Here is a 15361-nt window from a genome sequence, read left to right on the forward strand (position 1 = left end):
GCCTTTTATCATTCTGACATACCTCATCCAGCATGCTCAATCAATCTTGTATTCTTCATTTAGTTGTCTATTCTAATAACCCTTAGTGAAATCAGTGACTTAAATAGACAAAATCATCATCCAGAATTCATCTGGAAACGACATGCAACATTTTCAATATGATGGAGTTTGAAATCTTCAAAACAAGTGAATGGTTTTGACTCAAAAAAGACCTTATTGACAACTTTAGGAGTTAACATAATGGTGTTTCCAAATATGTTAAACTTTGAACATCAAAAGGGTTATTCGCAAATGGGTATCAATGGTTGTCGCTATTGAATAGGGAGATATCACATGAATAATCAGCTAGGGGTTGATAATTTGATCGGACATCTTTGTTTTTGCCCCGAGCTTGGATCACTTGGTTTGCCCTATTTAACCATTTAATTTGGCTCTTGAATCCCAATGCTTCCTGTCAATATGAGTTTAGAGAGGGAGTGTTAGAAATGATGCCAAGTTACCTTTCCCCCAGAGTTTATTTGTGCTGGCTCTTAGGGAAGTTGCTAACGGCCTCTTTTACATTTCAATACTTCATTTGACTGGCCTTTCCTACTTGTGGCCACATATGCATGATTGCTGGTCGTTGATTGATTTTCAATACTTTCCTTCTGTGGAATTTTTTCTTTTCCCTTTGATTATAGCAGCATCAGGCAAAGTCATGTACCTCAAGCTTCTATGGAATTTGAGATGGACAATCAAAATTTCCAATTCTCCGATGGTAATTACTTATTGCAAGAGCATGTGTCTGGAACAAGAAGTGAGGCCTCCAGATTCTAAGATTGTTGACTGGGATAGAAGGTTCCTTTTAACCAGACTAGTTCCTGAATGACGCGTCCTTTACACCGAGCTGGGCAAAATTGACATGGATTACTCTTACGTGTATGCCTGGGTAATGTCGATTTGCTCAAGTTATGCCATTGAGTTTGCTACTTGAATTGACACTTCCTTAAATGCTAGTGATTACTATTCATTTTTCTCCATTGAGTAAACCAAACACACATTTTTTATGATGGTGTAGATACATCACTCATATATAAAGGTGCATAGGCATTTTCATTCTGATACAGAAGTGCTTGGCAATGCCAAACAATGAACATCTTTCAAGGGTACTACTTTTTTACAGCATTGGAATTAACTGGTTTAGGGAATTCTCGCCCATCCATCTCAGTTAGGATCAAGGCTCCTCCAGGGAGTATCTTATTACATAAGGACCCTTGTAATTTGGGGCGAACTTGCCTCCAAGCTTTGGAAAGATTGGCAGCGTCTTTCTCAAGACTAGCTCGTTTATCTCGAAGTGCTTGGGTCATATCTTTTGATTGAACGATCGAGCTACCCTCTGCTGGTAACACTAACCATGACAAAGGACTTTCAGTCATTTTTCGTCGATCATATTCAGTTGCTCAAGCCTTTGTTGTGTCCATTCTTTCTTGGACAATCCTGCCTGGGATAAAATTCACAGGGAAGGGATTTCTACTTCCACAGGCAAAACCGCCTCCGTGCCGTAAACTAGGGAAAAAGGCGTTGCCCCAGTGGAAGTTCGAATCGAAGTTTGATATGCTATTAGTGCGAAGGGTAACCTCTCATGATAGTCGCGGTAGTTTTCAACTGTCTTGGATAGGATTCTCTTGATGTTCTTGTTGGTGGCTTCCACGGCTCCATTCATTTGTGGACGATAAGGGGACGAGTTCAGATGTTGGATTTTGAACTCAAAAAACAATTGATCAATCAACTTGTTGTGCAGGTTTGACCCATTGTCGATGACGATAGCTTTCGGTACGTCATAACGGGCGATTATGTCACGTCTGATGAACTTCATAACATTTCGTGCAATTATGCTTGCATAGAATGTAGCTTCGATCCATTTTGAGAAGTAATCGATTGTGACCAAAATGAATTGGTGCCTGTTTCATGCCTTCGGGTTGATTGGGCCAATTACATCGATGCCCCACATTAAAAATGGCCATGGCTCAAATAACTGATGCAATCCAGTTGGAGGGACATTTATCTTATCCCCGTGAATCTAACAACGATGACAGCTTCGCACATGCTGAGCACAATCGCTCTCTAAGGGGAGCCAGTAATAACCCAATTTCATTATTTTCTTGGCTAACATACGTCCATTCATGTGAGGGCCACATACTCCCCCATGTATTTCTTGAATTATTTGTGTGGCTTCATTTGCATCCACACACCTTAGCAGAACTGAGTCATATGATCTTTTGTACAAATTTTCACCACTGACGAAGAATCTTGAAGCCATTTTCATTAGGTATTTTTTATCAGAGGGAATGCTTTCTTTAGGGAATTCATGCTTCTGGACGTATTTCATGATGTCGTAATACCAGGGTTTTCCGTCGGGTTCTTCAGTTATAATCATGTAGTGGGCCTGTCTTGTCAGGACTTCAATTTTCGAAGGCTCTACTTCTAACCCTTTCGTTACTTACAACATAGATGATAGTGTTGCTAGTGCATCAGCAAACTGATTATGAATTCTAGGTAGGTATTCAAACGAGATGTCCTGGAATTCTCCTACCAATTCTTCTAAGTAGTCGTGATAAGGCACTAGTTTGGCGTCTCTTGTCTTCCACTCGCCCACGCTTTGGAGGATAATTAAGGCGAGTCACCGAACACTTTTAGTTTTGATACTTCCATTCCAATAGCCGCTTGTAGGCTGAGGATGCATGCTTCATATTTGGCTATATTGTTGGTGCATGGAAACATCAATTTTGCAGCCACAGGATAATGTTGCCCATTTAGGGCTATCAAGACCGCCCCGGTGCCCGAAGCTGACAAATTTACAGCTCCGTCAAAGAACATAGTCCATGTTTTCTCTTCTACTATTGAAATTCGGTCCTCTGGGGAATGATCCTCGCGTACTTCTTTTGGGCAATCTGCTAATATATCAGCAATCACCCGACCTTTAACTGATTTTTACGACATCACCTGGATGTCGAATTTTGAGATTAGGATTTGCCATTTGGCCAATTTTCACACCAAGGCTGGGCAACCGAGCAAATACTTGATTGGGTCACTCTCAGTTACAAGGAATGTTTGGTAATGCAAGGTATACTGCTGCCGTCTGTGCAACACCCATACCAATGCAACGCATGTTTATTCTGATTTGGAGTAGTTTTGTTCTAACGTTGTGAACTTTTTACTCAAATAGTAAATGGCTCGTTCCTTCCCATCATGGGGTCCTTTCTAGGCCAACATTGCACCTAGGGATTCACTGTTGATGGTAAAGTAGAGGGTCAAAGGGTGTCCTGGAGTCGGGGGTACTAAAACCGGGAGTTTCATTAGGTACTGCTTTAAATTTTCAAACGCTAGCCGGCAGTCATCATCCCATTTGATTTGTGCATCTTTCCTGAGAAGTTTAAAGAAAGGTTTTGCAGTTTCGGAAAGTTAGGAAATGAATCGCGCAATGTAATTTAATCTTCCCAGGAGGCTCCAAACTTCTTTTACAGTCGAGGGAGGAGGCATCTCAAATATCGCTTTAGTTTTTGACGGGTCCACTTCTATCCCTTTACAGCTCATAATGAATCAAAGTAATTTGCCAGAAGTTGCCCCGAACACACATTTTGCTGGGTTCAAGCGCAACTTGAATTGTCGAAGTCGATTGAATAATTTTTCCAGGGTCTTCACATGGTCTTCTCCATGTGGTTGTGGCCATCATGTGATCGACATATACTTCAATTTCTTTGTGCATCATGTCATGGAAAATGGTGACCATGGCACGTTGGTAAGTTGCTCCAGCGTTTTTCAGGCCAAAAGGCATGACCTTATAGTGAAAAGTCCCCCATGGAGTAATGAATGCTGTCTTTTCCTTGTCTTCCTCCTTCATTTTTATTTGGTTGTATCCTGAGAACCCATCCATGAAAGAGAAAAGTTTGAATCCAGCAGTACTATCCACAAGAACATCTATGTGAGGTAGCGGGAAATCATCCTTTGGGCTTGCTTTGTTCAAATCGCAGTAGTCATCCGGATTCGACCATCTTTCTTCTTCACCGGTACAATGTTTGCTACCCAACTAGGATATTGCGAGACTTCGAGGAAGCTTACTTCCGGGAGTTTCATTACTTCTTCTTCAATCTTTTTTTGACAACTCAGGCTTAGCTCTTCTTAGCCGTTGCTTCTTAGGGGCTACATCAGGGTTGGTTAGCAAGCTATGCTCCACGATCATTGGATCAAGGCCTGGCATATCGGCATATGACCATGCGAACACATCTTGATACCTCTTTAGGAGGGAAATTAAGCTTGTAGCTTCTTCTTTAGGAAGGTTCGCGCCAATCTTTATCTCCCTTGGACCTTCTGTGCTGCCTAAATTGACAATGACGATGTCTTCAGTAGTAGAGGGTCTTGTTTTTTCGTGGCACTTCCAATTTCGTTGAATTTCATTGGAATCATCAAAATCATCATCTGAATTATCAGAATTGCTATCATGGCTACTTACGGTGTTGGTCTAGAAATTTCCCATACCCTCGCCAACCGCTAGATTATTCCTGTGTCATAGAGTAGATAGGCTAAGGGAACCAATAAGGTTAGTACCATGCATGCTTTTTTCTTTTGAAAATGTGATAAATTGTTCTTGAAGATTTAGGACAAGGAAACATGAGGAGACCCGGGCCTCAGATTTCTTCTTTCATTTGACGCTGGCTATCATCAACGGGCCGGTTTGGTGTGTCTCCTCATGCCCTCAAAATGTTTTCAACTTTATTTATTAGTAGACAGATTTACAAGGTGATTTCAAAAAACAGTTCCTTGAGTGGAACTAATATTGAAAATAAAACAAGCCAGACTTTAAGAAATATGTACAGGCTCCCATGTAGGGGAGTATGCAGAGGAATTAAAAAGGATTCTACTAGAGCGGGTCTGCACCCATTTCCCCTGACGGTCCTTTGTTGATAGCGCCCACGAAGAAGTCTTCATACCAGTCGCTAGCCATGTCTCCCTGTGCTCCCGACTTTGCGGATTTCAGATCATCCATGCCTTCCCATCCATCAGGGACGATGTTGTGATGATGATCATAGAAACTTTGGAGGGATTGAATAATCGACATAGTAGTCAAATTTACCACTTGGTTGGCCCAAAGTGTCCATGATTGCCTCTCCTCTACACACTTCCTTAGCATGCTCAGGGAACATGGTACGGGTGCTAGGTATCACGAGAAGGTGATCATTGCCAAAACACAACCACGGAGAGCGCAACGTGAATGCCCCAGCATCCAAAAGATCCTGAACCTTGTCTCTCAGGATGGTGCAGTCATCTAGCGAGTGTCCTAATTCCCCCGAATGATAATCACATTGCTTGGATGGATCATAATCAAGGAAGTATTCGGGAGTAGGATGGCTTAGTTCCCTGCCGATTATCCCTTGCTCTATGAGAATGGGGAAAATAATGGCCATTGATTTAGGAAGAGGCGAATATGGCCGTGTCCTTCGTGGGGATAAGGGTAGCCGTGCCCCTCGTCAGGTCGTGTCAGTAGGGTCTTCTTCATTTGCTACCAGCTCCTCATTGTGACGAGATCAAAATGCGCGGGTAGCTTGAGCGAAGTTTTCTATCAAATGGTGTACAGTTTCGCGTAATTCTTCGACTTGGTGTTGAAGTTGGATGAACGAGAAGTTATCTCCTGTCTTTTCTAACTGCTCTTCCTCAATGGCACCTATGAAAATATCCCCGAACATGGTGGTTATGTCATTTGGCCCCTCTTTCTTTATAAGTGAGGGCCAAGTTGTGTCTTCTTGGATTATGGGCAATTTCGCGCTTCCGGGGTTGAACTATTTTGGAGTATTCATTTCCTCTTCCTCATGCATCATCCTGGATGGGCTTGGGAAAGTTTCCTCGAGACGGGGATATACAAGGCCGACTTTTTTCTTTGCTTTTCTATCTGGGGAATATCCTAATCCGATAGTATAGGGTCTTCTCAAGGCTTCAATAGGCTGACGGATGCCCTAACCTCTCCTACCAAGCCCTTGTCCTAGAATGAAACCGTGTCCAACCATGATTTTCCCTACCATGATTGCAGCGCTTGATACCCTGGGGATGAGGGGCAAAGTCCCTTGAGTTTCGTGTATAGTAGACACTAGCTCGAACGATTGATAGCTGGCTTCACTTTTGTCACTAGGTTCAACATAAGGGATGGCCGTCTTATGGTAGATGCGGTGATCTTCTTTTCCTCGGGCCGTGATCAGTTTTACTCCAACTATGAACTTCACACTTTGGTGGAGGCTTGAAGGTACTGCTCTTGCGACGTGGATCCATGGGCGCCCTAAGAGGAAATTGAACACTGTGGGGATATCCATTACCTAGAACAAAATTTTGAGTATGGTTGGGCCAATTTGAATGTCGAGCTCAATCCCTCCAACTATTTCCTTCTTTGTTCCATCGAATGCTCAAATAGAAGTCTTAGGTACCTGGATCCATGATCTCTCTATTTTAAGGTGACAGAGTGTCGCTAGTGGACATATGTTAAGAGCAGATCCGTTGTTAATCAGCACTCGAGCGACGTGAGATGCGTTGCACTTGACTGATATGTAGAGGCCCTTGGTATGTCCTCTACCCTCCTCGGGAATTTCTTCATCAGAAAATGCCATTTGGTCTTTTAAAAGGATGGTATTGACAAATTCCTCGAGTTTGTCATGCTTAATCGTTTTAGGGACATATACCTCACTTAGTACTTTCATGAGAGATTTCTAGTGCTTGACAGATGTCTGAAGCAATTCCAGCAGAGAGATCTGTGCTGGTGATTTTCATAACCGTTCCACCATATTATATTCACCGGCCTTAACTACGGCCAAAAACTCCTTGGCTTCTTCGTCAGTGACGGGCTTAACAAACTGAGTATTTGCTTGAGCATAGGTTCACCCAGATCTCGTGACTAAACCAACATCAAGGTCATAAGACTACGGTACTGCATTGTTGTATTCGTATTTGTAAGGCTGGGGAATCTCGATGACTATAGTTGTTTTTGCTGTCAATGCTTGAACAATGGCTCCCTTCCTTTCAAAGATGCTCTCAAGTGAGGTGGAATCATTCTTCTCCTTTTTTCGTATTTAGCATGGAAAATTCTTCCTCCCCGTTGATGAGGACTTGCGATATGGTAGAAACTATGCTGGCGTGGCGTACACGATTATTCCGGCCTCTATCATTCTTAATACCCTTTCCTCCATTATTGCAGAGGGTGGTATTTCATCACTCGGATAATACCCGGTTTCTACTAGCCCTTAATAGATGTCAACAATATGTGCATTGACAATTCTGATTTGACCGGCTTCAGAACTGAATATCATGTTTACTTTGTCAGCATGATCAGAGAGGGGATTGCTTTGGACATTTGGCTTTGTAGTTTGGAATGAGAAGGTCTTAGTATCTAGTAGGTTCTGGATCTGATGCTTAAGGATGAAACACTCATCAGTTGAATGGCCTACTTCTCCCATGTGCTAGTCACATTTTTTGGATGGGTCATAGCTGGAGAAGTTTTCAATGTTGGGTCGTCTTGGCTCAGTTGAAAAGAGGCTATTGTTTAGGAGGATTGCCAAAACCTGGGAGGGAGATCCAGGAAGCGGAGTGAATTGTCTTCAGTTGTTGTAGTGTTGGGGTGGACGGCTATTAGTCTATTGTTGGCCAGTGCTTGTCTGAACAGTCGGGAGGTGACCGGTGTTTGCAGTGTAGGTGGCATTGACATCAATCAGGGGTTCTTTGTCTTTTTTCGTGTTGTGCCTTCTGCTGACAGGTGTAGGCTCAGTGAACCAGCCATCCCTTAAACCTGTCTCATTCTGCTCTTCCACTTGAATGAGTTGATTGAATGATTCAGCGATCGTAGTCACCATCCAATTGCAGTATTCATAAGGGAGGGTTTTGATGAACATTTTTCTCAATTCAAAGTCAGTTGGCTTAGGACTGATCTGGGCGGCGAGATTCCTCCATCTAATAGCATATTCTTTGAAAGATTCATGCTTTTTCTTTTCCGTGCGATCGAGATCCTCACGAGAAGGGGTAATGTCCATTATGAATTTGTACTGCTTGAGGAATGCCTCACTTGCTTCACTCCATGTCTCGATGAGGTTTATGTTCCTTTTGATGTACCATTGTAGGGCAGGACCTATCAGGCTTGACTGGAACAACTGGATCATTAAATGTACATTATTAACGTATTGGGTCATTCGAACCAAATACATTTGCAAGTGAGCCATTGGGCAGGTCGTGCCATCGGATTTCTCAAACTCAGGCATTTTGAATTTTTCTGACATTTTGACCTTATAGTAGATGAAGAGGTCTGTTGGAGTAGGATCTTGAAGGCCTTGCAATTGTTTTAGCCTCTCTTCAAGTTTCTCAAGGCGTTTGTCATGTTTAGTCTTAGACAAACTGTTGGGCTTTGCTTTCTCAACTATGATTTGGTACGTATCATCCTCCAATTCGGGCATCTTATCATCGGTATCTCTTCCTTGATCACCTCAGATAGATGATTGTGGTAACAATACTTCTATTGAGGTTGAGGCGGGAGCCAATTTGCCTTGGATGAAATCTATCTGCTTTGAGAGTTGCTGAAGCACATTGAAGACCTGCTTCATTTCATTTTCCACAATCTCGATAAGGCTTGGTACGTTCTCTTAAGCTATTATAGCTTTTGGATTTGGCGAATACGACTATGTTGTGATTACTTGTCAGCACAGAAAATGGAGAAAATGTAAACGAGGGAAACACATGGAAAACTGGCTCATGGCAAGGGTCGAGTCATTCTTATTTATTAACAGGAGATTTATACAATGCTAAAAGGGCTTTTTACACAAGTCAGAGTGATCCTTGATATTCACATCAAAAGTCCTGCTGCCCATTTTTATATGCGATGGGAAGTTCCAGTCTTGTGAAGCTGCTTGCTTCTTCGTACTAGCTTTGATACGTGTCTCCTGCTTGTCTCCAAGCTCTTTTCAAGAGTTCGATTCGCCCTTGCAGGGTAAGTTTATCAACTACATGGGGGATTACTGGTTGCAGCTCCTCGGGAATTGTATGGTTGAGGATGTATAATGTGGATTGATGATGAGCTTTTTCCTGCCCCTTCAACCTTTTGGGTATGTCAATCTTTTCAATGTGACATCTACTCCATGCGTTCTAAATTATGCGGATCTCCTCCAAGTAGTTGTAGTCTGTATGGGTGAAAAGGATTTGAAACAATCCTGATTTGAGCGGTGGCGGGATTTCTTGGAGGACCTTGTACTGACGAGCCACCCTATATGGATAATATGAGGTAGCTTCGGAGAGGCCCAACAACGGGATGGGGTTGTAATAATTAAGCGCAAAGCGCACCTCTCCTGCAATGAACCATTTAGCTCGCCATAGGAATGTCTCAAGGACCGGGTCTTTTAGCAAGTTAATCCACTGAGAATACTCTTCATTGGGAGAATATTTTTCCAAGGTTTGAAACTTTTGTAGTGGGTGTATAAACTCGTTGATTTCAAATATTTGCATGAGGTGCCCAAATCCTTTGATATGGGAAAAGAACCACATTTGTAAAATTTCTGGAGCGGCCCTCATGATTTTTTCTTTTTGGTCCTTGAAATGATTAAGGGATAAAAAGGTTTCAGCTAAAACCATGTTTACATATCCTGCTCCGAAAATGACTTGATTTATTACCCATGCAATTGAAGGATTTATGGCATTCTTTCTACATGGGAAGATGATAAATCCAAAGAAGGCCAATAGGAAGATCTTGGTTTTTTGGGTCATTGATTGTTTTTGAAAATATTAAGTTAAGGATGATAGTGGAAAAGCATTGTTGTTGGCTCCAACAATTTCTCTTACCGAATGATTTTTTAAAAAACGTGATAGACTGACCACGTGGTCAATGCCAAATGGTGGTTTAGCGAGCTCCCTTCCCAAGGGCATTCCTATGGCGAGACTGTACTCTTCCAATGTTGGAGTCAGTTCAAATTTTCTAAACACAAAGGTACATGTGTTCGGGCACCAGAAATACGCCATGGCTTGTATAACTTTAGGATGAACAGTGATTTGAATTAATGATAGGAGATGACCGACTTTGGCTTTCACGTGCTCTTTGGCATACTAGTCCAATTGACCCCACCATTTGAAGAGCTCTACTTTGGGAGCGGGAATAAACTAGATATTGTCTTTTCCCATCGCATATAAACTGGGACTCGAAAATCCTACCTTAAATTGCCATGGGCCAATAAAAAGACTGAGTAAAAGCAAAGAAATCACTTTGCTTTTAAAGAAAATGGCAAGCATAAAGACATGCGCATGGGATGTGTGGCTCGATTTCTAACTAAGAAGGTTTGTTGAGATTAGAAAGGTGTCCGCCTGTTGCAGTCTCGCATTAACAGAATGCCCTCTTAACCTCGGCTAAAGAAATTCGGGGAAAAGAAAGACAACTTCTACAACGCAGTCTCGCATTCGAAGCCGTATCTTTCTTAACACCATCCTAGATATCCTATGGCAGCTAGGTCTGGCAGCCGGGTTGTGTGTGCCATGTGTAGTGTTAAAACAATAAAACATGCACAACAATTTATAATCACAAGACATTTTATTTTAACGAAAATTAAGATAAACTTCTAAGCTACTGACCTGCATAAATAAAAAACAAAAACAAGTCGGTAAAAAGGGTTTAAACAAGATAAAATGGCCTAAGTCTTCAAATTCCCTAGCGGAGTCGCCAAGCTGTCGCGGCCTATTTTTTTCGACGCCCGTAATCCAGTGCGGGCGCTGGTGGAGGCTAATGGCTCGACTAAATTTAGTTATGCCCGAATTCTCCCATGTCCACCAATTCATGACTTTAATAGTCTAATTTTTAACCTGCAAGTTAATTTTTAAAATGGAGTTGTCACTAATCGATTTGGGGTAGGTTGATTAGAAACCCATGCGAAGTATTAGGACAAATACTTGCTCCTGCACAACCAGAGAAATTAGGATCGGGGACTTGATTACATTAGTTAATCATTAATGCCCTTTCAGTATCTAATCTTGTTTAAACCTTGAGGCATTTTGGATTTTTGAGGGATTTTCCATGCATTTGTGGGGGAGGAAAAAACATTTTTTTGGGTCTTTTTCTATTTTTGGACATAAAAAGGATTTTTGGATTTTAGGTTTTTTTTTTAGAAAATACAAGTCTTTTTGGCTTTTTATGAATTTTTGGTTTTTTTTTTTTTTTTTTTGGCTTCTTTTTTTTTTTTTTAATATGGAACATTTTTTATTTTATTTTCGGAAAATAAATATCTTTTAACATTTTTGGAAAATAAATTATTTTCCATCTTTTCTTGATTTTTTTGGAAAATAAATATTTTTATTATTTTTCGAAAATAAATCTTTTTTCATTTTTTGATTTTTTGGAAAATAAATTATTTATTAAAACATTATTTTAAATAATAAAAACCGACCAAGGTCGGATCCACGGGTTGTGTCTTACCCGAGCCAGCCAAAAACGCAGAGCGGGCCAGACTTTTTCTTTTCTGTTCTTTTCTTTAAAACGACATCACGGCTGGGCGTTTGGGGACGGCTCGGCCCGCCCTGAAGACCCGGGTTCCAAGCGGAACCCTACCCGAATCCGACCCGACCTCGCGACCCGACTCCCGTTGCCCCCCGAAATCGCGGAATCCCTACCCGGCTCGTGGCCCGGGTCCGATTCGATGACCTGAGGCCACGACCCGGAAAATGGAGAACCCTAGGGTTCTCGATTCATGGCGCCGGAGAGGGGAAGGGTGAGGCGTTGCGATGGCGATGGCGATGGCGGCGACGGCAGCAATGACGGCGACATAAGGAATGTCCTCGATTGAGGCTAGGGTTTCACGGAGGGTCAAACGACAATGACGAAGCGGTGGTGGTGGCTAGTTTGACGGAGATAGAGGGATTTCTACCTAGTCCAGCAGTGGCGGCGATTGTAGGGATGGCGCGGACGACTGGGCAATGACGGCGAGGCTCGAGACAACAGCTCGGGGCTCAGCTACGGTGACAATGAGACGGCGGGATGACGGGATTTGGCACAGTAGCGGCGTCAAGCGGTGGGATAGTGTCAGCACCACGGAGAGGCTCGGTCACCCCAGATCTGAGGCGTAGCTCTCGGTTGGACCTTCCTCAACCTTGGTTCTCTCTCACTCCGGCCAGATCCAATTCTCCACCAGCCAGATCCGACCCTCTCGAACTCGCTCGCTGTCGGCCTTCCCCGAAGTCTCTCGGTGGAGGGTGGGCTGAGCTCGCGACTCGAGTTCTCCCATGCACTCGCTCTTCGATCTTTCTCGATGTCTCTCAGTGAAAGACTCCAAGTTCGCCACGCCTCCCACGGTGCTTGCGGCCGCCTATTTATAGGTGAAGGAAATCTGGTCGATGGAGGGCCTTGGCTGCCGGCTTCCAGCTTGCCCACCAGTTCCCCTTGGCTGAACCGGTGTCCCATCGAGCTTTCCAGCGAAGCTTGCTCAGCATTAATGGCGCTTGAGATCTTATCCTCTCCGGTCAATGTCAGCCTACCCTCCTTGGCCGTAGGTTGTCCTTTGCGCGTCAGCGTTGATGCGCGTGAAATATAGAGGCAGAGAAGGAAGGCGTGAGGAAGAAGAAGAAGGAAGAAGAAGGAAGAGAGGGGCCGGGCCAGATCTAAAAAGAAAAACTAGGCTTGGGCCGGCGAAAAGGGGAAAAAGAGGGGGGCTGCCAATTTTTGCTTTCTTTTGCTTTGGTTTGTTTTGTTTATTTTTATTTGTTTTTCATATTATTATCTGAAAAAGGCAAAATAAATAATAATAATAATAAACCTAATTAATTAAAAAACGAAATTTAGGCGTCAACAATACTAACCAAATTCCTCTTTCAACGTCCTCTTGTGCTCCAAAGTAAGATGAAATGATTGGTCATGGATTGGATGAATGACCTTAGCATTGAGTGTGAGTATCAGACCCAGGAACGTGGCTTACATAAATATACCAACAACAAGAGCAACATAATTGTGCTGGGAAATTCACCTCTGGGTTGCGACTCCCACGCCCTGCAAGAGGCAGGGCACAAGTCTGCAAGTGAGTGTAGAGTAGGAATAGAATAGGACTGACCAAAAAAAAAAAAACTGGAGCGCAGTATGTATGCCTGAATTCGTTATGGTGCTTGCGAAGATATGCCTCCAACAGGGGGATATCCTCTCTCCGGAAAATGTCCCACAATGCACCGCCTCTTTTCTTGATTTCTTGGTCCGAACAGAGATCGTTTATGCATTGGTCTTCTTCTTTTCCCTGGCATCCCTCATGGCTATTGAGACCTTCAAGACCCCGATCTTGGCATCCTGATGCATCTAATTTAAGCTCTTCATGTGCTTGACATTGAAGCTCCTTCATATCCTGTGCTTTGTGCTTCTCTTTCAATGTTTTCACTGCAGATTGCTGCTCTTCACTTAAGGACACCTCTGCCGTATGCATAAGGATATTCACCTGCCAGGCGGGTAAAAAGGGAGGGAAGTCAACACAACGCATGCAAGTGGTGTGTCTGATCATGACAAATATCTATTTGCATGCCATCACCTCATTCCTAATAAATGCAATGCATCTTCACAACTAAGCTGTGCCATCTACTGCCTAACCAATGTAGTACGTTCTAATTTCGGTGGACGATGCTTGGAATTTTCCTTCATATCTGGAAAGAAGGGATTACTGTACTGGACAATATCAACAACTTTTTATGGCAACACAATTTCTCTGCTGTTTTGTCGAACACTTTCATTCATGCTTTTCTTATAAATGTTCCATGCTTGGTAATAAAGTCATGCTGATAATGAAACATCTAGTGATTCATGTAACCCTTTTTGAAGAAGGCGCACCGCATCTGACATATCGCAGTGAAGCTTGGTCACAGAGTCACCTCTTCCTAGCTCTTCTGCAAAACCATAGGCAATATAGGTCTTCGGTCCCATGTCTGGCTTCAAGACACTTTGTAGCCAGTTTGAGGAAGCCAGATCGAGGGTTGGTATAGGCATGAAATGGCAGTGCAGCTATGAACTCCTCGCAATGGCGGGGCAAAAGATCCTCAAACTTGTCTGAAGGAGGCCAGTCCTTTAGCTTTTAGCACCTGAGGTCAAAAGTTAGAATACATTCGCCCCTTTGAGTAGCCTTTGAAGAATTTGTGGGTGCTAATGTCCACCTGAAAGTTCAATCAACTGCCATAAACAAAACGTTCTAGGTATGATCAAAGATGATCTTAAATGCATGGAAAAGAAAACAACAAGTTTCCAGATAGATTGCAGAAAAACATGATACGATTGTCAATATTTTCAGTTGACACATTTATGGTGAGTACTTACTAAATTTCCTAAAACATTGTCGCCCAATATCTCTTGCACTTATAAGAATCCTGAGTACATGGACAAGTAATTTTGTGTCTTTACATGTTATTTGAAAAACTAAAGGTGGTATAATGATATTTACTTGGCAAGCAGCTAGGCAGTCAACGGCATTGACTTTGGATTTTGAACCAGATGCTGAATCCTTATTTTCACATAATGCACGCTGCATTACCATGGGTTCCCAGCTCAAACCAGGGGTCCGCTCTAAAACATTTTGAACTATGACAGGTTCACCTTTAATCCGGTGACTTCGGAAGCATAGAAGCTTCTCTTATTAAACCCATAAAAATTTTATCCTAAAATTTCATTTTCAACTTATTAAACCCATAAAAATTTTATCCTAAAATTTCAAAAATCAGCGTGTCCACATTAATAATCAGCCATCATCATTGCGGAGTATAACATCGAACATAAGTTAGTATAATAGTCAAGTTCTCAAAATCCAAGAGTTTGCTATCAAATAGAAGTTGAAGGAGACCGGAGTACAAGAATTGAGCTGATTTTGTTGCTTTCCCCTATAAGGCAAATGGAAAGAAAACCATCAATGACATAACGAAATATTATATTTGTGGCATAAGGCGTCTACATAAAATGAGTACATATAAGAAATTGAGAATCATAACTCTTCTCCGTAACTCTATAATCCTATGTAATGTAGTTTTATTTGCTTGGCATCCGTGAAGCGAACAGGAAATAATGATGATCACATAGAAGATAAGAAGGTGATTAGAACATTATTGAGGAAAACTAAGTTGAATGAAAATGAGATTATAGCAAGGGCTTAATTTTTGAATAAGACATGAAAATTTGTTAAATATTGCTCTTGTTGACATAAGGATAATAAATAGCTTTGATAAACATCATTTCATTAGCACATAATCGATGGTGGTCAATGATATTTTACGTGTTTGCCTCATAAAACGTACATTGCTTTTTTTTTTTTTAAATATCGAATTTTTCAAATTTATTATTATTATTATTATTATTATATTTGGGAACGGGTTT

The 15361-nt window shown here is 42.1% G+C and overlaps 1 pseudogene; it reads right to left on the bottom strand.

Annotated features, from left to right (window-relative positions):
- Positions 1 to 15361, bottom strand: part of LOC120295693 — an 80716-nt pseudogene that overhangs the window by 11720 nt on the left and 53635 nt on the right.

Source organism: Eucalyptus grandis, chromosome 7, assembly GCF_016545825.1.
Source record: "Eucalyptus grandis isolate ANBG69807.140 chromosome 7, ASM1654582v1, whole genome shotgun sequence".
Taxonomy (NCBI): Eukaryota; Viridiplantae; Streptophyta; class Magnoliopsida; order Myrtales; family Myrtaceae; genus Eucalyptus; species Eucalyptus grandis.